The 27,237-nt window shown below is 44.9% G+C and overlaps 1 protein-coding gene across 5 annotated transcripts in view; it reads right to left on the minus strand.

Moving 5' to 3' along the window:
• Positions 1–27,237, minus strand: part of LOC144829423 (muscleblind-like protein 3) — a 559,780-nt gene that overhangs the window by 420,716 nt on the left and 111,827 nt on the right. The window lies entirely within an intron of this gene.

Consider the following 27,237-nt stretch of genomic DNA (forward strand, 5'->3'; position numbering starts at 1 on the left):
CACCGTGAATAATAAAATCTTATTGCAGCGTCTCCGCGACATCGGGATTCAAGGAGGCGCGTTGAAATGGCTCAGGTCATTCCTGACTGATAGAACTTTTCAGGTTTTTGAGGGAAATACCATCTCCACTAGTAGACCTTTGGGCTGCGGAGTTCCGCAGGGCTCCTCGCTTAGCCCGACGTTGTTTAACATCTATATGAGGCCGCTGGCTGAGATTGTCCGTCCATATGGTATTAAGATCGTTACCTATGCGGACGATACCCAACTGGTGGTCTCTCTGACGCGGGCTGAGGGCCCTGCGGTTATGGTGGATCTGGCGGGCTGCCTAAGTGAAGTGAACAGCTGGATGACCCTGTCTTGTCTCAAACTTAATGGGGACAAGACAGAGGTTATGCTACTGGGACGCTCGGCTCCGTCCTCGGTGGGCTCGATTTGGCCAGCCTGCCTGGGTCCCCCCCCAGTCCCCAAGGATGCCATTAAGAGCTTGGGCATCTGGCTGGATAGATCCCTAACGTTAGACCACCAGGCAGTCAAGCTATCTGCCACGTGTTTTGGCATTATTAGAATGTTGAGGAAGATTCTTCCCCTGCTACCATTCACAGCTAAACAAATTGTTGTACAGGGATTGATCCATTCTAGGCTGGACTTCGGAAACGCACTTTATCTAGGAGCCCCTGATTTCACATTACGGAAATTGCAGGTGATTCAAAATTGTGCGGCCCGGACCCTACTTCAAATTCCCCGTAGGCTCTCTGCTAAACCTGGATTAACAAGATTGCACTGGCTCCCTGTTAGGGACAGGATTAGTTTCAAGTCCCTCTGTATAGCCCATCAGTCATTTTGGCAAACGGGTCCAGCGATCAATCGTCCCTTAATCACCCCTTACCTCCCTAGCAGACAGCTACGTTCCGCCAACGCGTTTCTTGCTGTCGTGCCTAAGGTCAAACGGACTAGATCGGGAGGCTGCTCTTTTGCCTTGAATGCTGCTAGGCTGTGGAACAGCCTACCCCTCAACTTAAGGTCCAATTCAGATCGGACTTCCTTCAGGAAGCATTTGAAAACTTTTTTATTGAATAAATAGGTTCTCTCCCCCCTATGTGTCACCCACCTTGCTGTTATGAACACTTTTCAGTCATAGCGCTTGGACGCCTCCAGGCAGCTATTCGCGCTTTATAAAACGCATTTTCATTTCATTTCATTTCATGATTGGAACCTGCAACCTGCAGATTTCACAAAAAGGCTAGCAGCTAGAAATTAACTATTTAACTCACAATACCACATTGCTGTCATAAGTGTATCTCTCCACCAATCAAGGTTCACTCTTAGTATAATACTCTGTGTGCAGGCAACAGTGGGATAAAAGGCACACTTTTTCACCTGTTAACGGGATCAAAAGTAGTGATGATCTTCCATGTAAAGAATTGTGGTGAGGAACCATCAGGTCTTGAGTTGGCACAGGGCATGGGGGTTTGGCCAATGGATGTCCCAGGGAAGAAGAATATCAAAAACAGCTAAGGAGAAGCAAGTATGTCCTCTAATGCTTTTCAACACTGATCTTGGGCAGCACTTTACACCCTTATTTTGCTTCGCTTAAAAAATGGCATGTGTGGCAGAGTGGCAAAATGTTCTCCAACTAGAAACAGAAAACCTGCCGCTAGTAGCCAAGAAAAAATCCGCAAGTGAAGCATAGGTCAGAAATCTTGTTTTGATGCATGAGTGGAGTCTGGGCTCTTCTCATAATTTGAAGAGACTCTCTGTTCCTGACTGACGTGTTACCTCCTCTTAGTAAGAAAGAAGAGCAGAACAAAAATGTAAAGGGTGGTTTTGGTCTCATCATCTCCAGATTGTTAATCTCACCCCTGTTACTATAAATGTCATGGGTGTATTCACTAAGAAGTGCTGGACCCATGAGTAAAAAAGCCATTCTCCACGTTGGACAGCCTATTATATTAGATCCTTGAAAAGTAATTTTTTTAACTGCAACACGATGTGGGTGTGGGCATGTGGGAGAAGAAAACTACTTCATATAATCTGTATGTTTTCAATACCAGTCGCATACTGCATCTATCCTTAGATATGAAGCATGGTGAGAATGTAAATAAAATAACTCACACAATCTCAAAATACCCTTGATATTTAGCTAGTGCCATTATTTTATTCCTAAAGGCATACCCATCTATTGCAACAACTTTACTTGCTCCTTATTCATCCACTTACATTTCGAAAACATCGATAGTATGTAGGAATGTTGTAAACAAGCATTGGGAAAACCAGGAGGCCTGATGTTGGTCACCAGCATTTTGGCTTTGCAAAAACCTCAACAAACAAAGCAAGCATTGACAAAGGTTTAATGTTGTGGAAGCTGTAAGCTTCAGAAAGCACACATTGCTATTGTTTTTCCTGACACTTAAGGTAAATACTTCTGATCCTTGTAAAAGGGAAGAAAGAGGTCACTCAGAATGAAATCAGCATATGTCTGAAGTAGGCTGACCCACTGCCACATGGTATATGCTGTAGTGGATGGAAGAAAAGTGTGAATGACACAATAACAGACCATTGGATGAAAAGGGCTGGCTGAAAGCACCCATCAGTACATTATAGATGTAATTATAGTAAAATCAAAATATCTTGGCTAAGGTCAGCCCTAAAAAGAAAGAGGAGATATGGTTTTGCCAGTTACTTCATGCTATTTTCAAACCCACACATGTAGCTCTTCCACTGAGTGTAAACATATAGAAGTGAAAATGGCAGCTTAACTTGATGCATATCTTTATTTAATCACTAAAAATTAAAATTATAGAAACTGCATGTAAAAACTAAAACTTAATTAATCTTTTATCACTGGCACCTTCATAAATGCAGAATATTAAGGCTATACCTCACATGCAAACCCAATTGTGAAATAAAGGAACCTGACTATTTACAATTAAACGCATTACTAGGTTCCATATCTTTGTAAATTAGCCTTAAAAAACCCGTTCAGACTCACCGCCAATAAACAAATAGTGCAGAAAAAAAATCTAGCAACATAGAAAAACTAGTTCTCTAAATCTGATTTACACCGTACATCATGTTAGAGTCTATGGGGTCTATTAGGATGGCGGTCGGAAAACCTACCCCACCGCCATGGTAGCGAAAAAAGACGCCCACAAGGACCGCAGCATAGCTGCCAGTCCAATTAGGATGCTCCACAGTTGAAATCCGACCGCGGCGGTCGGATTCTGCCGATTAACTTTGCGGCGGTTGCTGCGGCCAGCAGCACAGCCGCAATGTTAAAAGGAGCATGTCCTGCATCTCCCTGCACTGCGTAACAGGCACGGCACAGTTCCTGCCACCTGGTACAGGGACATGTAAGGGGGTCCCAGTGCACCCACACCCCCCCAACACATTGGGGGCCCGCAATGGGCCCCCTGAGACATTCTTTGCATGCCTTTCCATGGCGGTTCCATCGCAACGGAAAGGCTAGATACCGCTGGCATCATAATCCTGCCGGCAGCGCTTGGCCCTGATCCGCCACAAATGTAGCGGTCCGGCTCCGACCGCCAGGCAAGTGGGCGGAGTGCAACCGGCAGAAAAGTGGTGGGCGGAAAGTCACACCGCCACAACCGCGATGCTAATCGGACCGGCGGTTTTCCAGGCTGCAATCATGGGCGGATGGCCACCGCCGGTCTGGCAGTGGCCACCGCCGAACTGGCGGCGGCCATCCTCCCGCCATCCTAATAGACCCCTGTGTGTTTATATGCCCTGGCTGTGAACAAAGGCTTCAGGGAGCCTGAGGGGATTTCAATCCCCTCGCACTCCCTGAAGGCTTTATTTTATTTCTTAGAACTTTCTGCCCTCTAGTGGCAGAATGTTCTAATAGCCTTATAGCCATTCGTAGCAGGGCTATACCGGCTTTTAAAGTCCCGCTGCCTTGTTAAAGTCCCTCGCCTTCGGCTTGGGCCTTTAACGCTGCAATTGGCCTTTAATAGCCGGTATAGGCTATAATACATTTTGCATACCATATATTAACATTCCCCCTATTATTTTTGCATGCAGTTTCCATACTTAAATGGGGATGAAAAACCGCTAGTTCTCTCTTATCCCTCATGGATATGTTTATGACTTGAGCGTATGGAACTCAAACAGCAATTTCTGTTATGATAAAGTACTACTACGTGTTGCATAATCGTTTGATTTCCTACATATGTTGCAGTCAAACAATGCATCCTAACCATAGCTGAAGAAATCATTATTTTAGATGCTCTGGTTCTACTGGCACAGACTGAGTGAGTGAAGGGGTTAACTATTGTCTACAGAACGCACCATGGATCTAGCCATTGTTTGTGACTAGGTAGCAAATGACCTTCAAGCAAATGATGAAAAGTACAGGTTAGTTCATAATGGTACTTGCGGTCATGTTCTGGAAGAGAATGTGACATCCACAAAAAGAACCTCTTAACCAGAGTTTTATTTCAGATCGGCGGAACGAGAAGCAATTTATCCCAAAACGATTTTGAGAGCACTGAGGCATGACCTCGGGCACTCTTTGATGCAGTGTTTTGTGAAGTAGTCACAAAGGGAAACTTACAGTTTTGCATAAGTTTACAAATATTTTGTGTATTCATAAACTAAGAGTTTCCTTTTGCTAATAGTAATTTTACGACTCCAGAGACTCCACAGTTCGGGTGGAGAACTCGGCACAAAAAGATAGGAGGGGCCTTTCTGTGATTTGTGTGGAGTTTCCGCAGTCATAAAATTACTATTAGTAAAATTAAACTTGTAGTTTGTGAATACTAAAAAAATAGTAAACTTACACAAAGTCTATGTTTACTTTTGTTAATTAGGCCTTGATTTTAAAAGTTTATTCTAGTGGTCTCCTAATGTCTGTAATGAAGGGACCCGGGGGAAATGACAGTCGCAGACTAGTCTTCTGCCCAGGACATTTGTGCAGGAACGATGCTAGACATGGCATAGGTTGTTTTTAGGGGAAGGGGCAGTGTTCGGTTAAGTATAGAGAAGTCCGGAGAGGTGGATCCAGCCTCTTCCTGACTCCTAAGCACGACTAGAGGGTAGGGGAATTTAAGACAGGACCACCCATCCCCTCTACACAAGTTTGAGAGTGGTGAGTGTATTACTTTACACAGCAAATGCCAGAATAGGACAGGTTGCTGAGGTGTATGCGGTATTTTGGTGAGTGGAGAATCACATGTGGGCATATCCACCCTTCGGTGGGGAAGGAGGGAGCACAGGCAATGGGAGACTGTGGGACAAAGAGCTTTCATCTGAGGATGTTAGGTAAGGGAAGTGAAAGAGAGATTGGGGAATGGAAGGAGGTCGGTGAGTGAAAGGGGAAAGAATGAAACAAGGTATAGGGCATTGGGGTGAAAGTTTGGTGAGAAGTGATGTGTTTGGTGAAGGATGGAATAATGTATTAAAGATGTTTTTGACGTTATGTTAAATTTTGTGTAACGGATAAATTACCAGTACTGATAAAATGGCCTTTTGCCCTACATTATGGCATGTGATTATTGAACGAATTGCCCATTAGCAAGGTTGACCTACTTTCCCTGTAACTCAAAGCAAGTCAAGTCACACATTCTGCTGGATGTCTTTGTGAGATAGGTACCTATATTTCACGTAGACAAGATTTACGTTTTAATACATCACCTATGACTAACAGGAAAATAGTCTGGTACAAATGAAAACTAGAACGGCATTCAGCAGATGATCTGGAAGTAGATAGTGTTAGCTGCCAGCCTAACCTGAGCGCAGGATCATCATTTATACTTGAGTTCTGGTGAGGCATTGTGACTGCATAAAACATGGTTAGACAAAGAATAAGCACAGCTGCTTCTGTGCCTCCTGCAGAAGCTACTACATTTTATTTTGGTGCCACTGGCAGGCTTGAATAAACTCCTGAGGAAGCTTGAGCTGCTCTGGCATGGATGATAATTACTGTCAAAATGGTAGTTTCAGTAAAATATTTGTTCTGAAAAAAAAAATGGTAGTTTCAGGAAAATAAAGGCCAAAGGAAGATAATAATAACAAGCATTGGTAAAGCCAATAGGTTTCAACTAGGTAGAATCTATTGGCTTTGTAAATGTTTCTCTACATGTTGCACAGCAGCTAAAACAACAGTAGAGGGGAGGGTGGAAAAGTGGATTTAAAACTGCAGTGAGTGGGAGGATGGAGTGGCTGAGAAATAATGGCAACCAGGAGGAGGTTGGGGGTGGCTGAGAAAGAACTGCGAGTGGGAATAGGGTGGGAGGCAGTGCTTAATTTGTGCCGGTGCTTTCCGGTGCTTAGCACTGGCAGTTATTCTTCAGGGCGGGGTCTACAGATGCAATATCAGCTCACTAAGTTCACATGGTCTCCCAGGTAAAAAGCTGATATTGCACGGTAAAGCCATGCCTCCCTGGGTTCAGTTTTGCCCGATTGGGCTGGATTGTGCGTGAAATATTTAAAGTTGTACCCTGCAACAGCCTGCCTTATCATGAGGCACACAGACTGCACGCACACACCGCCAGTAATGGCCTGGGTGAGGTTCCTGCCACATGACTAACAGGGATCAGAGTAGCAATATGAATAACTGCTTGAAAATAGCCCGCCCCCTCCCTCCTTGGCGTTGTATCGTCAAGTGTTTCCTTTCCTTCCAAGTGAGTCGGACCAATGCATGAGTGTCCCCACTTTTGCCCGCCCCGGCATTCTGCGCAGCTGCAGTGCAGTGCTGTGCTAGCCAATCAACTCTCGATCAAGCAGCATGCAGCGCAGCAGCAGGCCTGTAAAAAACCGAAAGGCACTGAGGCCGTAAGTAAATGATTTCATTTTGGTAGTAATGCATGCGCTAGTTTGAAGCAAGTATGCTTACTGTTTAATGTTGGCGGTATGTCACATACCTGAAAATTGCAACCTCAAAAGTAGCGTATTGTAGTTACCAAAGAAGTGGTTTCCCCAGCTGAGGTAACCACATTAAAATGTTCCCCTAACTATTCTCGTAGCTCATTCCCCAGTTCTGAATTTTGGAAAGGTGGGCAGCTGGGTTGATCACAAAAATCTGATTGAATGAGCCTGCATTCTTGTCTCCTGCTGGTCGGTGCATATTCCAATCCTCGCCCAGATGCAGAGAGCTTCAAGAAATGGCCCTGCGATAATTTCATTCAGCCCAACTTGCGCCAGAGCACCCACCACCGTCAACTCTCCCCAGACTAGAGGAGCTCAGAGGCGCTGGGCACATGCTGGCCAACTCAACTCCAAGGCATTGTGCCCCGACTACCCTTCCATTTCACCATCTGCCTCGAGGCGCTGCTGTGGAGCTACATGGACGCGTGTGAGACAGCAAAAGGTCTCTGGGGTGACAGCAGCCACATCCTGAGGCACCCTAGAAACAAATATAGAACCAAGGAGAAGGCAGAATACATGATTCATGAAGAAAGAGGACAAGCCTAATTTTCTTCACCAGGATCCCTGTTTATATCGACTTTTTCATCAACCAATAACTAGACACAGTGTCCCTGCACAGCTGCTTTTTCGCCTTGCTTTTCACACCGTGTGCTTCCACTGTATTCGATAAACTTACAAGAATCGACAGCAAACTTCTCATTTGAAGCAGGTGTGAAGTTCACCCCGACCCTGAGGACGGGTGACTTCTTACACGATGCCTACCTCCCACGGTGCTCAGACGGCTGAGGCATTCACACAGTTCCATACGTGGTCCATGTTTAGGGGATGTAACTTGAGACAGGACTCTCACATTGGATTTTCTTTCACATTCCAGTGCATGGAGGAGGAGCTTGGCGCGCATCCAAGATGGTCGCGTGAGCACAGGGCTCCCGAGACCCTCGCCGCCTCCCGCATATATCCTGCCACTAATCCTGCCACAGATGACGGGTTATTGAAGATTTAACCCTGCTGATCTGAATGCTCTTTTCCGAATTTGATTTGGATGCCGGGAACCGGACTTACTCCGTTTGCAAGTTGGCGGCCTACAACGGGGAGCAGCCTGGGACTCGGGTCCCCGAAGTACCCGGGTGATAATTGAACAACAACGGCCAGTGGAGGTTGTCTTGTGCCCCCGTGGTACTTTCGGTTTCGTTTTCAGACTCTCTGGGCTGAACCCAGCTTCCATCTTACTCCAGTCTCCCGAGGTCCGCGCTTGGCTTGTGCGCTGGCCCGCCACTCTCCGTGCTTTAGACTTTTCGGAGATTGACCTGAAGAGGAGCCATTCATACCAGGTCTCAGAGGGCCCTCCGGGGCACGTTGCACACTATGGCGGGCGAGCCTGAAGGCGATAAGTGGACGACCAAGAACACGCACTGAGGGGGTGCCTCTCAATCGAACAACATGGATCGCTACTCCCGTCCTAAAGGTTCCCCCAGTGGTGCGTGCAACACACCGGACGAGAGCAGAGATGGTTCTGCGTCGACGGCGGAGCTGACCTTGCGGGACGTCATGGGTGCCATTGCGGAGATTAAGACTTCCGTGGGCCAGCAGTATGAGACGCTGGCCTTGAAGTTAGACACGGTGGCGATCGACATTAACTTGATCAGGACAGATCTGGCGAAAACCAATGAAAAGGTCAAGTCTCTGGACATCAAGACCACCAGTCTTACAACCGACGTGTCTGATCTTCAAACTGAGGTCCGAAACCTACGCTCCGTTAACGACTTGTTCGCCCGCCGGTTGGAAGACTCCGAGAGTCGTGCAAGGCGCAACAATGTCCGCATTATTGGGGTTCCGGAGAAGTCCTCTGAGATGACTACAGATCTCCTCGTTGAGGTCCTGATCCTGAATCATCTGGCCCCCAAAGGCCTCAGTAACTTTTTCGCAGTTGAGCGCGCCCACCGTGTTCCGGGTGGAGCTCATAAGCCAGGCGCTCCGCCGCGACCCATAATAGCTAGAATTTTCAACTTCAGGGACAGGGACGCTATTCTACAGGCATCGCGAACCGGAGGTCCCACGAAATTCGAAAGTGCAGCCATCAGCTTTTACCCGGACTTTACCCAAGCAGTTCAGAAGAAGAGAATGGAATTTATGGGGGTCAAGCGGAGGATGCGGGACATGGGAGTGAAGTACTCTATGCTCTTTCCTGCCCGGCTTCGAGTTGAACACAACGAGCGAACGCTTCTCTTTGATCGGCCTGAGGTCGTCAGTGACTGGCTAGACACTTTACCGGCGTGTCGAGATCTCTCTGAGGGCGCAGAAGGTGGCCTGCAGGAACAGGAGTGAGGGGTGACTACGGCACGCCAAGTGAATGGACTTTGCAGCAGTGGTTTGATGACTTCTTATGTGAACACACTTGTTTGCTGAGCCCGGGGGTGGCGAGGGGGTACGGAACTCTTCCTCCTCCTGGGGTTTCTTTCTTTTTGTAGACTAGTTTCTGGGAAGGGCGACAGGCACACTGCAAGTTGGGGTGGTTCTTTGGACTAGCGCAGGGGTGCAGGGTGGGGGGATATGTTCTAGGAGTTTTCTTGGGGGTGGGCTGGGGATCTTTGTTAGGCTTTGTTTGGTTTAGAGGCAATGTTTCACGATTTATTTTGATTTTGATGTCTGCTTCACTGGGAGGGGGAGTCGATCCTTACTGTTGGGATGGGGGGTAGGGGGCTGAGGGTCATCGGTTGGAACGTCAATGGCCTGGGAGATGGCATCAAACGGGGTATAGTGTCGCAATTCCTGAAACGTTTCTCCCCGATGTGGTTTTGTTACAAGAAACGCATTTGATTGGGAACACATGTCGTGCAATGAACCGCCGAGGGTATCGTCTGGCCGCCCACTCCGGATTCACCACTGGGTCGAGAGGGGCGGGGATTCTAGTCAGAAGCTCCCTCCCCCTTGCAATTGATGTGACCACTCTAGATGATAGAGGTAGATACGGTGTTGTTTCCGGCAGATGGGAGGGGAGGGCGATTTCCATACTTTCTGTTTATGTCCCGCCTGGCTTACAAGCTACGACCTTTGCAGACTTGGGGGAAGTAATACTGGGACTCCCAGAGGGTATTTTAATTGTGGGCGGAGACTTTAACTCGGTGGTCTGTGGCACAGAGGATCGTAGCCCCACAAGAGACCGTACGAAATCGCAGTCTTGGTTGAGTAACTTCTTGGAGACGCTGGGTCTAGTGGATTGCTGGAGGTTGATGCACCCTGGACAGGCACAGTACACCTTTCACTCTGGAGCGCACGGGAGCCTCTCCCGACTTGATTACATACTTGTGCCGGCGGCGCAGGCCGTCTCGATTAGGGAGGTCAGACACCTGGCCCGGGGTATATCCGATCACTCCCCTGTGTGGCTCTCCATTGATGCTCAGTTTGGGGCGGAGGGTAGAGTGGCCCCGATCAATCCCTGGCACTTTCGTAATCCCAAAACCAGGGCGGGTATGGTCAAGTCCATCGATCAATACTTTGCTAAGAATGTGGGGTTGGTGTCCTCTTCTGTTTCCTTGTGGGAGGCTTTTAAGACTGTGATCCGTGGTCAAGCCCTCTCTCTGATCGCCGATGCTAAGAAAAGGAAGAATGAGGAGGTAGAAAGATTGGAGGCTGACCTCTGTAGCTTGGAGAGAGAGTTGGAGTCTGGTGTGACACAAGAAAAACGGCATGCGCTCCACCTCAAACAGTTGGATTATCGTGCCCTAGTGACAGACGCTGCCAAGGCTATGAGCCGGGAGCAGCGGGGACGATTGTATGATGTGGGGGATAAAGCGGGAAAGTTGATTGCCTGGTTGGATAAGAAAGAGAGGGCGAGTCGTGTTGTGCCTGTGGTAGAACGTGCTGATGGAGTGCGAGTGGTTGACCCAGTTGATATAGTGGAGAGTTTTGCGTGTTATTTCCAGAAGGTGTATGCACCAGTCTCAGACAGACCGGATGACGACTCGCATCTGTTGCTTAGGGATATCGCCTTGCCCTGTCTGTCTGATTCGGACAAGGAGCTCATGGAGTCGGAATTCTCCAATGATGAAGTGGCGCTCGCTATCCGCTCCATCCGCTCGGGGAAGGCCTTGGGCCCGAAAGGTATCCCCATCGAGCTGTATAAGTTACGTCCGGATAAAATGGCGCCTTATCTCCGCGAGATGTTCCTGGAGTCGCGTGAGATTGGGTCACTCCCACGGGACCAGCGACTTGCATCCATCGTTGTGATTCACAAAGAGGGTAAACCCCGGGATTTATGTGCCTCATATAGACCGATATCACTTTTAAATGCCGAACCCAAAGTCTTGGCGAAACTGTTGGCTAATCGCCACATAAAGGTGATTGGCGACTTGATACACCCGGATCAGTCCGGATTCATCCCGCACCGCAACACAGCGCTCAACTTGCGTCGTCTTCATGGCGTCCTGGCGAGGGCGGGGTCCTTACGTGAGCCGGCCATCTTGGTGTCCTTGGATGCCACAATGGCCTTTGATACCGTAGCATGGCCGTATTTGTGGGCTGCCCTCGCGAAGTTTGGGTTCGGCCCTGGGTTTATCAGTTGGGTTAAACTCCTGTATGCAGAGCCGCTTGCCCCGGTTGTGGTGAATGGTAGGGTCTCGAAGTCCTTTGCGCTTGGGAGGGGTACACGACAGGGATGCCCGCTATCTCCTTTGCTGTTTGTGCTCGCCATGGAACCCCTAGCTGCTTGGCTGCGATGGGAACCGTCACTTAAGGGAATCAGATGGACCCCTGACTTTGAGGACCGCCTATCGTCATACGCGGATGATATCCTGCTATACCTCACCTCCCCACGGAAATCACTGGGAGTACTGTTTGATGTCCTCAGCTCATTCTGCAAGAATTCCGGCCTGGTGATTAATTGGGCTAAATCCTGCGTCTATGCACTCACTGGTGATGTGCCCCCGCTACCGTGCAAATGCCCGATACAGATAACGCAGATTGGATTCAAATATTTAGGGATCTTTATATCATTAGACCCCGCGATCCGTTATGAGCGCAACCTGCTCTCCCCACTGCTCCGGCTTAAATCTGATGTAGCGGCCTGGAGTAGCCTGCCGTTGTCCCCGCTCGGACGGGCTGCCCTTTTTAAGATGATGTCCCTGCCCCGGTTTTTATATGCCCTTCAGAATACACTTGATCTCGTACCAGCACGATACTTCCGCGAGGTAGAGGGTCTGCAGAGGCAATTAGTTTGGGGCGGGCGTTCTCGTATCGCTCTTGCAAAATTGACACTGCCTTGGTACGACGGGGGCATTGCACTGCCGGACATCAGGCGCTACTATTGGGCATCTCAATTGAGTGCAATTAACCATGCCATGTACGGCCCAACGCCGAACCCTGCGTTTGAAATGGACAAATGGCAGTTGCCGGGAGGGAATTATAACAGGGAACTATATTCTAAATCGAATTGCAAAGTACTGTCAGGGCCCACCGCAGTGGCCGTGAGGGTGTGGAGAAGTGCGAACGCAGCCATGGGATGGTCTGACAAATTGACCAGGGCGACCCCACTTTATGCGGCGGAGAGACTGGGTAGCCTGTGGAAGACGAAGGGCTTCGAGAAGTGGGATCTTATCGGTATCAGTACGATTGGGGATCTGTGGGTCAAGGATAGGATCAAGACCTTTGAGGAGCTGCAGTCGGATTATGCTCTTAGCGATAGGGAGCATTTTCGCTATATACAGATCCGACATGCGCTACATTCGGTCTTCCCGACCGGAGCTGTCATTCCGGAATCCTCCCCCCTTGAGGATAGGGTGCTTGATGGCTATATTCCCGATAGCACCATATCTCTCATATATAAAAAACTGATTAACGACCGAACGGATCTGCTACTGCAGCTCCCAGAGGCATGGACCGGTGATGGACTGGAGTTGGACGATGAAGATTGGCAGGCGGCGATATCCTCCCCGAAAGAAGTCACGATCCCGGCTCGGCTCCGGCTGGTGCAACTAAAGATCTTACACCGTATCTATGTAACTGGTCCCCGTCTGGTTCGTATGGGTCTCGCTGTGGATGGAGTGTGTAGGCGTGGCTGTGGTGCGCTGGGTATCTTTCTACATATTATATGAGAATGCCCAGCTGTGGCTCTGTTCTGGAACCGTGTGCATGTGATTATGGAAGAGGTCACGGGAGTTTCTCTGCTGCCTGAGGCCCGCCGTTGTTTGCTGAATATATGGGAGCCGAATGACTACACTGTGGCACAAACGCAATGGGCTACGCTTGGCAACATGGTGGCTAAAAGAGACATAGCACAGCTATGGGGGTCCCAGAGGGCACCTACGACTTCTTCGTGGGAAGAAAATAGGGACTGGTGCATGTTCAGGGAAAAAACGGTATATGTCGCACGTGGTAGACCCAAGAAGTGGGGTAGGGTCTGGAACCAGTGGAATTCGTATCGTGGGGAGATTTGTCCCCCCCCCCCCCCGTTCGCGGAGGCCCCGGCACTGCCACAGTCCCCGTGACCTGACATTCCTACCGACATTTAGATTTTCGTATTACATGCCCGATTGCCCGGAGGCCCCCCTCCCACTTTTCACTTCATCCTTATTTTTACATGTTTGTTTGATATGTCTCTCCCCCATGAGAAGCATTTTGCCGCATTGCCTCTTGTTTCGTGTGTTATTGTTGTTTCTTCTTGTCTTCATAAACGATTAAAATAGTAAGACCTTCGCTACTTCCTAGACCACTATCCTTCCCCCGATCGAAACGACACGTTGAGTTGCTGCTAGGCCTCCGGGCTGTCAGCTGAAAGCTGTGTAAATCGGCACTACCAACTGCTCTTTTTTGTTTTAGCGACAGCCGGCCCCTGTGGTTGTAGGCTCGCAAATGTAATACTGCAATTGAAATAAAGGTTTAAAAAAAAAACCGTTCCAGTGCATTCTGGGATCTGTAGTCTTGGTTGCCTTTAATTGTACCCTTTGCAGTAAACTGAGATTGCAGTTTACTAAAACGAAAGCACATGACTGGATTAGCCTTTCCCTACTGATGTAGAGCCATCAAGTAAATACACAAGTGCATTCCTTCAGATGGATTTTTAGCAACACCAGTAAAGTACTTTGGTTTCCATGGGTGACGTGGGGGTGTTTTTTTGTCCCCTGTGATTAAGGCAAACCATCAATTGATCACTAGCAATCAACTTTTACTCCATGCAAAACCAGAGTGCACTATGTCAAAAGCATCATTGTTTACTTTTAACCAGCATTCTACCGGAGCAAAGAGGCCATCAACATTCTTCACAAATATGTTTTCATTGGCAAAACAATAAATATTTTTCGGCCTCCATTCCTGTGTATCAGCATCTTCTTTACTTTGCCTGTCGATGCACTCTTATTTAATGTCTTTCTTTGCCTACTCAACTTTTCCCAGCTTCCATTTTTTTGTTCAACTGATGTAATCCATTTCCCTCTTTTTAGATTCTCCTCCTCTTTCTCCCATGTGTCTCTATCCCTCTCTTTTGCTTGCACCCTTCATAGCACTCGCTTTCTCTTCATCCATTTCATTACCTCGATTTCTTTCTCTTTCTTCATGTCTGTGTCTCTCTTTCAGGCTGTCTTACCTCTGGTTCTCCATCTCTATTCGCATTGTATGCTTTCACCTCATTCGCTTCTACTCATTCGGTCTACTTTTTTTCATTCCATCCTTTCTGACTCCCTTTAATTCAATTTCCCTCCCTCCATTTGGGTTCACGTTTTGCTCTGTGTTTGCAGCACACATCTGTGTATCCTCTTACATTAGTTGTACTTTCAGATACCATTTCTGGTACCCATGCTGTTGATAATCTTTCAGCAGCACTACACCTACAGAAACCACTGGCCTACCCAGCAGCACAGACGATTTAAGGCATGGGGAAAGTGTGCTCAGCCTCTGGCCCACGTCTCAAGCCTTTCAGGGGGTCCTTATAAAGGCAGCTATGTTCTTCAAAGAGTCTAGCCCTGATTACCTTAACTAATTCTTAAACAGTTTTTTTAATTAGTGTTTTCCTTTTTAATGTGGGTGATATCTGAGAGTCTATTATGGACATTTTGCAGAGACATGTTGCGCATTTATGATTTATGTAACACCGATAAAGTTTCTTTTAGATCAAAACAGCACAGTGCAAATAAGAAATGGGAGGGTGTCACAAAGACTATTTGCAGCAATATTAGTGCATGCTGCTGTGTTACAGTATTGAAAACACAGGTCACTATTTCTAAATATTAGATTAGTAAACACATTTAGAATCTGGATAAGTGTGCCTTGGTCGCATGATGTGCATTTGCCTGAAGCCTGCACTAGTGGACACTCATTGTCAACAAAATGATGCATTTGCCAAAGGTTTAACACAGGGCAAATATCAGATGCCCTATGATGTGCATATGCCAGATGCTTTCACAGCATGACATATGTAGTAAGTTAACCAAACAGAAGTCTTCATAGGTGGACGTTTCTGACTCGGGTATGTGAAATTTGCAGACCTCCATTGTATGCGCTGTAATTCCTAAATTGTGCTTTAAATGCACTGTTGATTTAATCTTTTTCAAAAAGGTTCACGGGGTGGGGGGAAACCTCATATCACAACCTTACTTGAGGAAGGCTCCCTTGCTGAAATTCAGATTGGTATTACTTCTGGCTCTCAGCAATGCCAATGGAGGAAGTGGGTGGAGTCAGTGGAGGAAGTGTGTGGAGCCGGGGGCAGTGGGTGTGGCCTCCTGCAAAAATGTGAGCACCTGGACTTAATATTTTACAAATTAAGCACTGGTGGGAGGCGGGTGACAAACAAAGGCAAGCAGGAGGAGGGTGGTGAAAAGTTAAAAAACAATAGATGGGGGAGGGTGTGGGGGAAGGGCAATCGAGGGGGGAGCAAAGGAGAGGGACTGCAGAGATATGCTCTCAATTACAGTGCAAGTTAAAAAGTAACACAAAAGTTTCAGCAGGAGCTTGCAGCCAGTGGAAGAACACTGGCCACATAGAGGAAGCTGTCCTTGAGCAGTTCAGTCACAAGTAGAAGTTCTCTGTAGGGACAGATGATGGCATTCTATAAGTATGTAAGAAGCTATTTTTTTAGGATAAGATAGGTGTAATACAGAATTCTTGATGGCAGCTGTAGGGGTCCGAATACAGGCAAGCATCGACTTCACTTCTGATGTGATGAGTTGGGTTTACACACACACACACACACACACACGCACACACATAACTCTGGGAATGTTAAGATGAATGATTAAGAAATATCCAACCCTAAACAATCATCAAACCTTGTGTAGTTAATTGGTACTTCTGTTCAAGTATCCATCTATATTATGAGTCTGTTTACTCTATACTATGGTCTGGCATCCTGACAAGGCAAGGTTTTTCAAAGCACATAACAAGGATCTAAGTATTCTACTCAAATACTACCATGCACACTTATTTACACCAAATGGGCCTTATCATACAGTTTGTGCAGCATCAGAGTAGATGCATAGTTTTTTCAAGAATCCTTAGCCAAAAGGCCCCAAAACTTCATACAGCATGCAGACTGAATTTTCTTTATATTTCAAAAATCAAATATGTGATAATTTAAATCTACCTATTTGAGAAGTATATTTATTTCATTGTTTATGTGAAAGTAAAGGAGAGCAAGGGGGGTAGAAATCAGAGCGGTCAGGGTCACAAAAGTTGTTGAAATTGTGTGTTGTTTTTTCAGCAGTTTAGAAAGAAAGCAACAGAGAGGTTGAGTAGGGGCAATTCCCCCTAAAGCTATATCATGTTTTGTAAGACTGGACTGTGGAAAAATACATGTATAAGTTATAATTGGCAGAAAGGTATGTCAATTAGGAAGCACAATTAGCTGAAAGGACTACTTTATGGTAAATAGTTATACTTGTTTGTAAATTTTCTTTTAGCAGAATTATTAAACTTATTCCATTCTGAGTCTTCTGCATAGAATTGACTCAAGATATTTAAGCTAAGAGGGTGTGTATTGGAGTTATGTATCTATAAGAAGGACTTTGAGTGCTGAAAGGCCAAGATGGCGGCTGGTTTTAATAAAATTACTGGTATACCTTTGACCTTATTTGAGTAGTCTGTAATACAACAATGTGGTTAGATACCACTTTCTTTTTTACAGCGTTAAACCTCTGACCCATGCCACCTACAGAAAGAATTTACAATGCACACAGAGTTTTTTTTCAGAATGATGGTAAAGGTGTATGACACAGTGGCCACTTTACATAATGTGATGTGCATAATCCTCAGCAGGAACTACTATATTTCCAGATCCAACAACTATGATGTACAGCACAATCGTGGATGTTTTGTCTAGTGTAAAGGTAAATCAGATTATTGATTGACATGTTGGTGAATATTCTCTTCTACAAACATTGACCTCTTTGGCACATTTGGACATTGTTTTTGGCACAATTTACTTATTTTTGGACATGGTTAAACTTATTCTTGGAGATACCTTGGTCTTCTGCAGCCGAGTGGAAAATATACCCACTAAAACAATTTTGTAGTTTTTGAACTTGTAGCACAATGAAGAGTTAAACCCATCAAGCACAAATCAGCATGATCATCTGAGTTATAATAATGGGAGTGTGCTTATGATGATGGGTCTTCCCTACAGGAAACTCATAAACACAATCTGAGTTCCATTCACTCCGGTCTGTATTAATAGCTAAATGGACAGAGTAGACGCATTATTCAGTGTCTGTGTCAACAGGGTTCCAGCTGTTTATCCTTTAACGTCAAGGCACTTCTTGTCAAATTCTCATTACCATGCTCTTCAATAGACAAATGTTAACTGCACAAAGAAATACTCACACCTTTATCAATGCTTGTTTTTGTGTCTAAATCAACGCCATGTAACAATGGTTTATGAAAGCGCACCATTTGTAACAAAACAATTTAAAAAACTGTATAAATACAACCTGATTTCTGGGGAACATTGGTTCTGTCCCTGTATGGCTGCAAAACTCAAGAAGCGGGCTTATCGTGAAATGTGGCACACTGTTAATCATTCAAAATGTTTTTTTAATTCTGAGCTCATTCAACTTACAGTAGAAGTATGCTGTGGTAGCGTAGCAAATGTTGTTACTAACAACATGACTAATCCCACTGAAAACAATGGAATGACAAGTTTCTGGTGACTTAAACAATGATGCATTCTGAGAAGTTGTTGCATGCCAGACTTGTAGAAGCCAACACTGACTGTATGTGACTTATCAGAGATGAACCGTCTGCTTTCTATTTCCTGTCGTTTGATTCACTCCTGGACTGGCTTGCAGTATGTAGGGTAAGGTCATGAATCCAACACACGCAACTTCTCTGCAATGAAACAAACTTTGCCTGCTTGTTAGTTAAAATGCTACTGTTATTACTCCTGTTTAAGTAAAGGTCAACTCAGACTCAGGAGTGAAAAAATGTCAACTTTATCGACTAAATAAATGCCTCATGCGTCAACCAAAGTCCACAGATTTAGATTCCTTGACTCGGGTCTGTAAAATGCAGGAGCGGATGCAACTTTTGATGAAAGTACGTTTAATTTTGTCCACAAAACGTTTTATTATCCAACCTCATACCACTCTACTCACTTCCGTATTGACTCAGTAACTTATTACTTACTCACTTACTGAGATAATGAATCACCAACTCGATTACTTGCCTAGTTAATCACGGAAAAGAGACCCTCGTTTTTTGAGGACAAGGTCTTGAAACTTCTGTTAGAATTTCAGGTGGTGGAGGTTGGACCATTGCCCTTGTTATTAGATGAAGACCTGTTAGGACGGTCCACTATCATGGGCAATGTATCTTCCTTCTCTTGTCTGTCAGCAGCTAAAATTAAAACCATCTTAGGAAAAATTACATTAGGCTCTCCTGATGACTTGTCCACCTATGGTGATGCAACTCACACAGAATCCAATAGCCACTTTTCTGGAGAAGGTGTATGCCCAGGTGTTGGACTCTGGAGTGTATCTCCTATGGTGGAAAGAAGCAATTGTAATATCTCTAGAAAAAAATAAAAAATAAATTGGGGATACAGGAGAACTGAAACATTTGCGTCCGATCTCCTTATTACCAGTAAATGCCAAAATTCTGGAGAGGCATATTAATCAGGAACTAGCACAGTTTTTTTTATAGACGCTGAGCTGCTGAGATTCCTCATAGAATGGCTTTAGGAGGAACCACAATGCAGAATCTGCGCTTATTGCAGCTGCAGACTCTATAGCCCATAAGTAGATCAGAAAAGCGCTGCGATCCTAGTTATGCTAAATGTATCCTCAGCCTTTGATACCATCTCTCCTATGCGACTGTTGCAAAGCCTGCACCAGGGTGGACTAAAGGGTTCACCTCTTAAACTACTAGAATCCTTTATGACAAATAGGACCCAAACATTGAGCTGCAGTGACTTTAGAGCCATGGAGTTTCAGCCTTCACACGGGTTCCTGCAGGGGGTCACCCCTCAGCCCCACACTGTTTAACCTTTATGTTCCCCCTCTGGTAGATTGGCCCGTTCTTTCGGCTTTCAGTTATTGTCCTACGCGGTCAGTACACAGATTACTGTCTCGATATCAAGTGACTGGGAAGGTATAACCGATACGTTCAGATTGTGCATGGAGCGAGTCAGCACCTGGATGCAAGAAAATTGGATCAAGCTAAAAGCTAAATGCCAAGAAGACCGAGATGGTGATTTTCAGGGTAGAGAACTCAGTCTGGTCTGATCGCTGGTGGCCGGAGACCTGTAGCTCACTACCTACTCCTAAACCATGCTAAATACCTGGGGGTGCTGTTTGACAACACATTGACATTTGAATACCAGGTCAAGAGGATGGTGAGCTCTTGCTTTTAGATTATTAAGTACGTGAAAAAGATTTTGCCCTTCCTCCCGAGGAGCCAAGAGTATCAGTGGTAATTGCGCTTTTAACATCTCTCCTTGACTACTGTAATGGTCTGTATTTGAACACCAACCAGTATTCTCTGAATAAACTTCAGGTTATTCAGAATGCGGCGGTGCAACTGGTTTTGGGAGTTCCCAAACATCAATCAGTGAGGGCGGGGCTGAGACCTCTTCATTGACTCCCATGAGGAAGAGACTGTTGTTCAAAGCCCTATGTTTGGTCTTTATGGCCCTGAATCATCAGGACACTGACAATTTGAGAACCATGTTCAATTGGTATTGTCCTAGTAGAGAGTTACAATCACCAAAGTTACCATCCCCCACATAAGGAAAGCGAGATGGGGTGAGCGGGCATGCTCTGTGGCCGCTGTAGGGTAATGGAATACTCTCCCGGTACATAATGCTGTTATTGCCTCATACGCTGTATTTCGCAAGACCGTGAAAACATGGCTTTTTCCCAATTACAGCAGTTCTTGGCTCTCCCCTGTACTCTCTCACTGTTTGCAGCACTTTCATGCCACTTTAATGCGCTCTAAAATGCACATTTACATTTACAAAAGGTAAGTGTGCACCTAATAAATATTATCATTTATTCATATTTGAGTAATGACCTATAGCCAGGTTTGCGTTACATTTGTACACATGAAAATGTAAATTTCAAAAGGCAAAATTTCAAGGCCTAACTCACGAGTTGTAGATCTTTCGACTTTCAAGTTCAACTTAGAAATATAGAAGATCCACATATATAATAGATTTTCCACTTTTTTAAATTTTGAGAAAAGGGACGCAAACAAAGATGCAGAAAAGGAAGATCAGAGAGTTGTGGTGTGAGGCATGCCAAATGCTTCTAAAACCTACAAAGATAGAACCTTGCTGGCATTCGGAAATATTTTGCTTAGCCTTTCTCCCTGTGGAAAAGCACAAGTGTGTACTCTTAAAAGCAGGAAAATAATTTTATAAATTCCATATTTATTTCCTTTACATGGAAAGGTGTTTTTCAAACGGCAAACGTATTTTTCAGATGGGGGAAAGAAGAAAAATGTTATATTATGTCTGCAATACTAACTCCAGGCTTCGCAAAATCATAAAAATATTACTAGACATGCAGGTCTAGTGACTTGAATAATCTACTCGACAGAACAGTAATGTACTTGAGCTGTAAAATGGCCTCAAAATGTGATATCCTAAGCAAATATTTTATTTTATGGAGCTGCACTTGTCTTCATTATCAGATATAAGAGCACCTTCAAAATATAAGAGTTCACTATTTCTGTTGTACAAAAAAAAATCTTTTTTATTTATTGGACCAAACGTTTCCTCCATGTATAATACTAAGCTGGCCCACATATAGGATACACATGGCCCCTGAATTGTCTCTTAATTCACAAATAGCATTGTCATTAGGGCGGGAGCAGGAATATTTCTCAGTTCATGTTTAAAAACTCAATTTTAATAAATATATATTACTAACGCATGATGTAGTAGGGCATTGTCTTTTACAGAGAGCATATTTTCCATTTAAATGGACACAAACGTTCCCACTACCTTGCACTTTTACTGATAAAACTATATAACTTACAAAGTTTGGAAATTGGGTTTCAGCAAAAATAGTTATCATTTGCACATCAGAAAGTAAAGTTTTTCGATTTGTTTTCATCCTATAAAAATCATTTTTTTCACCACACAGAAATACTAAAATTTACCTTCAGAACTACTGAATTATATTTTGAAATGTTGGTAACAGTTCACTATTTAGCTATTTCAATGTTGTGTTAGAAAAAAAGTCTGATGTTTAACAGTCTTTCAATTCACATGCCATTGTCACAGTTCATTTTACAAAATCCTCTAACGTCACAGTCAGAGGAAGAAAAGTAAATATAGGAAGACAAACTGCCTTTTGACTTCTGTCTCTGAATGCAGATCAAATGTGACAAGATAAAAACAAGATTTAAGGGCATCTTTATTGCTCATTTACTTTGTTAGAGAACGGAACAGCTGTTATTTGTCAGCTCGCCAAAGCAGGTGAGTAGCCCCTAAAAATAGCCCACCCTGATGAAATCTGACTCACCGTAGTGCGTGTGTGAGTAAATTGGGGCTATATCTATTTATTCAAGTGTTATCAAATGCGCTAATGGACTAGCTTACCCATTTGTCATGAAATCGAACCGTGAGCCTCTGTGTTACGGAGTCAGCCGCCCTGGCCGCTGCGCCACACCTCTTCCTTTACATGAAGCATAAATGTGGGTTTACCCCACAAACATCAGGAGACCTTCTGCATCTGCCAATGCAGTGAAAATAGAGTAAAATCCCCTGTGCTTCAGCAGGGCTATATAGTGTGCATATTTCAATTTAGATATTGTATTTTATATTGAGTATAATAAAAAAAAACATTTCCAGCCATATGTGTGCCTCTCTTCTAGAAGTCAGTAAATTAGAAATAGAACATGGTTACGGGCACAAACACAAAAGTAGGCATAAGCAATTCTAATTCAAGGGCCTTCACCCTCCTATTGGCCCCTCCTAATGCACAAACTCAATGAATATATTCTCAGAGCCGAACAATGCATAAGCGCGTTGCTGACAGGAATGCAGGGGCCATCATTAAGCCAGCACGAAGAAATGCCTGGTGTCTGACTGTATCAGCACAAACAGCTCTATTGTGCATTTTTAATTGACATTCACCGGTGGGAGCGTGATCAAAAGGAATTTCTCCTCCCCTACATTGCTCAATTCAGGGAGAATCAGCCATAACAGTGGGAAACTGATCAGACAAACTGAACATTACAGAAATTTCGATTTGAGAATGCCACGTTTCACCAGTGGCTTTCCATTTCAAATTACTGTCTTTGAAATAGATCACTGGATCTGATACCAGACAGGGCCAGACAGAAAATAGCAGCCAAGCTTTTGTCCATGTCCTTGTTGACGCATATGTTTTTGGGGAAGGGTGAGCATAAAGTGATCTGTCATGGCATATTTTCCCCCTACCTTCACACCGCCTCTTCAACACTGCCCAGCATAAAGTGTTCTTTCTTACCAGGGAACCTTTTACCCCTTGCCTCTGATACCTTCCCCACCCAACTCCCCCATCCCTGTCAAGCACCTGGCCCAAAAACCCACATTTCCCACCTACTAGGAGGAGGTAAATTAGGTCAATAACAGTAATCTCCCTCCAGAACAGGGAAAAACGTGCATAATTTCCCCTTAACCTACCCCATCTGGTAAAACCAGATGTGCACAGTCGTTCCCAATTCCATGTGGATTAACTAATAACCGCGTGGTACTGCTGGGGTGTTACCACACAAAGTTTGCACCCCACCAGTACTGCCGTGCAACTTGTAATAAGGGCTTTAGAGACATGGCGGTACAGATGCTATGGAATGGATGCTATTGAACCCGGAAGTAAATTGGTTAAGTGATTATGTTGTTACAGGTAGCACTTTCTTCAAGTGTATTTTCAACTTGAAGACCACTCATTTCTCCAGTCAGGGGATACAGTCATGCTGTTGAACATAATTGCTGCATCCTATGTTAAAGTTTTATTAACTCTATTGAAAAATAGTGCAAGTTCGTACCCTTCTATTAAAGTCGGGCTACAATATGTTGGTTTTTTAAAATGTTTTTTTACAGTTTAGCATCATCACATTAAGTGCATCATAGAGATAAGTAATTATGTGGTTATTTTCCTTGATGTAAAAGTAATACCGTAAGAAAAAGGTAATGTTGCCAGTAGCTCCAGTTTAAGACAAAAGATTAAAATAATCTCCCTTTGCCGTTGCATTTTTACCCTATACGCACTGCTTTTTAATCTTCATTCAACTCTTATACTTCTGAAAGCATGCTGCCTGACCGAGAACTTCTTTTGGTCGAAGTCTAGAGAATTTGTGAATATTCAGACAACAAGGTGTCACGCCAGATTGAGTACTAAGATGTACTAGGAGTAGTGAAAATCAACCCCTGCTTGATTTGAGTTAGAAAACCCTCTGACAGAATTGTTCTTCATACTACTTACTTTACCAAGATTGAAAAAAACAGACAAAATGTCTTTGGTGATGGGATCGCTGTAGTTGTACTTAACAAAGCCTAAGATCATTTTTGGTGAGACTGACAAACAGAGTATATTACAACAGATGCAAAAATGGCCACGCTTGATCTTTCATCACTGTAACAATTTTATTGAAGGGGTATGATGAGATTGACTGCGTGGTACTGGGGAAATACCTTTAAGGAACTGAGCACCGTGGGACTCCTTGTTTGTAGTTTGTTGCCTGAAATGTCAGCGTGGTCTTCTGCAAGCAGGACAAAACACAAGAAATGTTAGAGCTTGCGGGACAGAGAATTAGTCTGAAATATGCTGGAAAGATTAGAAGTCTGCGGTTCCCAGACACCACTCAGAATAAAGGCCTGACATTTTACGTGAATGTACTAGAAGTGAGGAATCCTTCCTTCAGGGGGGCAATGAACAATGTTGATTAAACTGTAGATGGACCAGATGGATCAGCGATTTACTCAGAGTGGCACTTTGAAGGCCTTAAGGAATATGGGATTTTGCTAGTTTTATTTATGTTTCTATGTGTTACCAACCAGGAAAATAAGGAGTGGTTGTTAACAGTACACCCAAAAGACCAGAAAGACTCTGTTTTAGTAGTAACACAGTCACAGCTCCACAGGAGAACACTTGAAAACCTTTGTGAATGTTAAAAAATATAAATCTAGTGCAACAAGGTGCGATGGATTAGAAACGTCAGAAAGCTGGTGTTTGATGTAGGGCTCCAATCCCATGTGAAAAATCAGACTACGCCTCAGTCCAAAAAGATGTAGTAAAGCAACATTACTGGGACTGGGTTGTGCAACAAGAGTCCACTAAGCCTGACTAGGGAAAACTCACAACAGAATTTAATTTGCATAAACAAGTTAGATTATTGGAACCCTACCTAGATCTAATGTTATACATTCAAATCAGGTTTGGCAGCCTCTCGGTTGGTGAGGTAACAGCTAAGTGGCATACCAATGACCCAAGCCCAAGTAATTGCCCAGGATGCAAGGCACCAGTGGAGTCAGTTGCCCATGCGCTGTACGCTTGTCCTGCCTATGCGCAGCCCAAGTCCAGATGGTTAAAACCGATTTGCCAGCAATTGGGCATACTGAGCCATCGGGAAGACCTTAAATCGGATACTAGACCCATTTTTAGGGCTCGGCCTACATCCCACAAAGTGGGTGTGGCTTAAGAGTCCTTTTCTGAGGACTTCGGAAATCTAACCTACGAATTCCAGAAAAGCGCGTGATTTTTGGTAGTTATTTATGGCAGCTGCATGGCAATTGGGCCTCGCATGTCTGTGTTTTTAAAAGGCAGCACGCAATAGGCCATAGGCTATAGAGTTGCTCCGCTTCCTGCATATTCCGTGCGGACACGAGCAGCAGAAGGCCATAATTCATCAATTACCAGCTGTCAGGGGCCGCGGTAATTGAAACCAGATGCTCGGCGCGCATTCACCACTTTCCAGTTACTTTTTTTTTCAGCTGTGTGTGCGCGCATGCTGGCTCCCTGCCAAAGCTTGTTATTATTCTGAGGCAGACGTTAGAATCTCTAAACATGCTACATTCGTGGAAGGGCGGAGACTGATCACCAAGCTGCAGGCCGAGCACGACCTCCTGCAGAAAACCCTGGGGGAAAGTGCACATATTATGTTAAATGTTGGTGTGTTCGGTAGCCAGTCAAGGAGCGAGCCCAGTTCTTTTCCAGTGACTCCCATTGTTCTCCCTGCTCGCCATGCTCAGGGATCACTTGTATCCGGTCTGTGGAAAGATAGAATTTCTCCTCCTCTGGGAGCAGCGCCTGGGCACCCCTTGACGCAGTGACTGCTTGAGTAATGGTCGATGGGCTGGTTCTTAATGAAGCCTTAATGTACATCCTCAATTAGGTTAGGCAAAGCCCGTGCCTTCTGAATTATTTCATGGGACAGGCGACTGATTTACTGCTGCAGCTCCAGAAGTGCCCGCGGGAGGGCGGGCGCTCATTCGCAGGGCACATTAACCCTCACACCTCCACAGCCCGATCATTTCAGGCTGCAAGACAGCTCACGTTTATTTATATTACAGAGGTGCGGGCGGACCACGATTATTTATTACACGAGTAATGTATGTAATATTAAAGCACATTACACCACGACTATACACCTACCATCACAGCGTATGAAGAGGGAATCTGCTGCACAGTCCCACGCTGTCTCCCGGAACTGCCCTACAGACCCAATCACTCTGTCCCAAAGACATGCTCCGCAGAACTAATCACTCTGTCCCAATGACATGCTCCAAACAACCAATCACTCTGTCCCAATGACATGCTCCAAACAACCAATCACTCTGTCCCAATGACATGCTACACACAACCAATCAAATCACTGTCCAAGTAACATGCGCCACAGATCCAACCACTCTGTCCCAATGATATGCTCCACAGAACCAATAACTCTGTCCCCATGATCTGCTCACATTTCCAACTAACACAGCACTGGGCGGCAGGGTGAGCTGACCAAGGGGTACAGCACCCAAGAGAGGCCGGAAACCTGTGAGCGCGGCTTTCTGACATGTTCTTCTTTTTTAATTCGACACATGGGTTTGCATCCAGTGAATATTTTTGGCAAACTGTGCTGTCAAGTAATTCAGCTCCAGATTTGCTCCAGACATCCTGTAGAGGGTTTTACTCTTGTGTTGGGCTCACGTGCTGTAGTAAGGGACTGACGCTAAACATTTCCCAGGGCTGATTTTAGCCCGCACTCTAGCACTGCCATATTATGTATAAAATACCTGGGGTAGGATTACAGAAAGTGGCGCAGAGTGAGTGCAGAGTGAGTGTAGAAACACTGGTCGTGCGTGGGTGTGCAGGCTGAGCAGTGCGTGGGTGTGCAGGGTAATCAGCTTTTCACCAAGCTCACACACACCACCAGCCGTCACTGCACGCTTTCACCAGGCGCACACACACACCACCAACCATTAGTGCACACCAACAGCCATTGCCATTTACAATGCCATTTCCTCCAACTCAAATAAATCCGAGACCTATTGCATTTCTAATGCTTGTTGCTTGTGCAGTGGCCAAGTTTTTAAGCCACATGTGGGGAATTAGGAGGAAGGCTCCAGCGAGAAGTTTACAGTAAGCAGTAGGCTGGCCATTAGACCCAGTTGTTCTAGGGTTTCTAGCATCCCCATTTATGAAAATCTCTAATTCCCAAAATGTACGCCACAAGCATTTTATTGAAAAAAATTATCCCACCAGTTTTAAAATGAGAAAGTTTAAAATGCTAAGAACATGATTGTGGGGTACGCAGATTGCTTTAGTATATTTTAATCACCGAAATATCTTGATGGTCCTTTTTATTATTCCCCTTTGAATTATCCCACTTTTTTATTGGTGTTATTTTAAACGTAATAAATTTAATTTTTATTGTAAGAATGAGCTTGTATGATGAATTGTTTTT

This window comes from Lissotriton helveticus, chromosome 4_1 (assembly GCF_964261635.1).
Source record: "Lissotriton helveticus chromosome 4_1, aLisHel1.1, whole genome shotgun sequence".
NCBI lineage: Eukaryota > Metazoa > Chordata > Amphibia > Caudata > Salamandridae > Lissotriton > Lissotriton helveticus.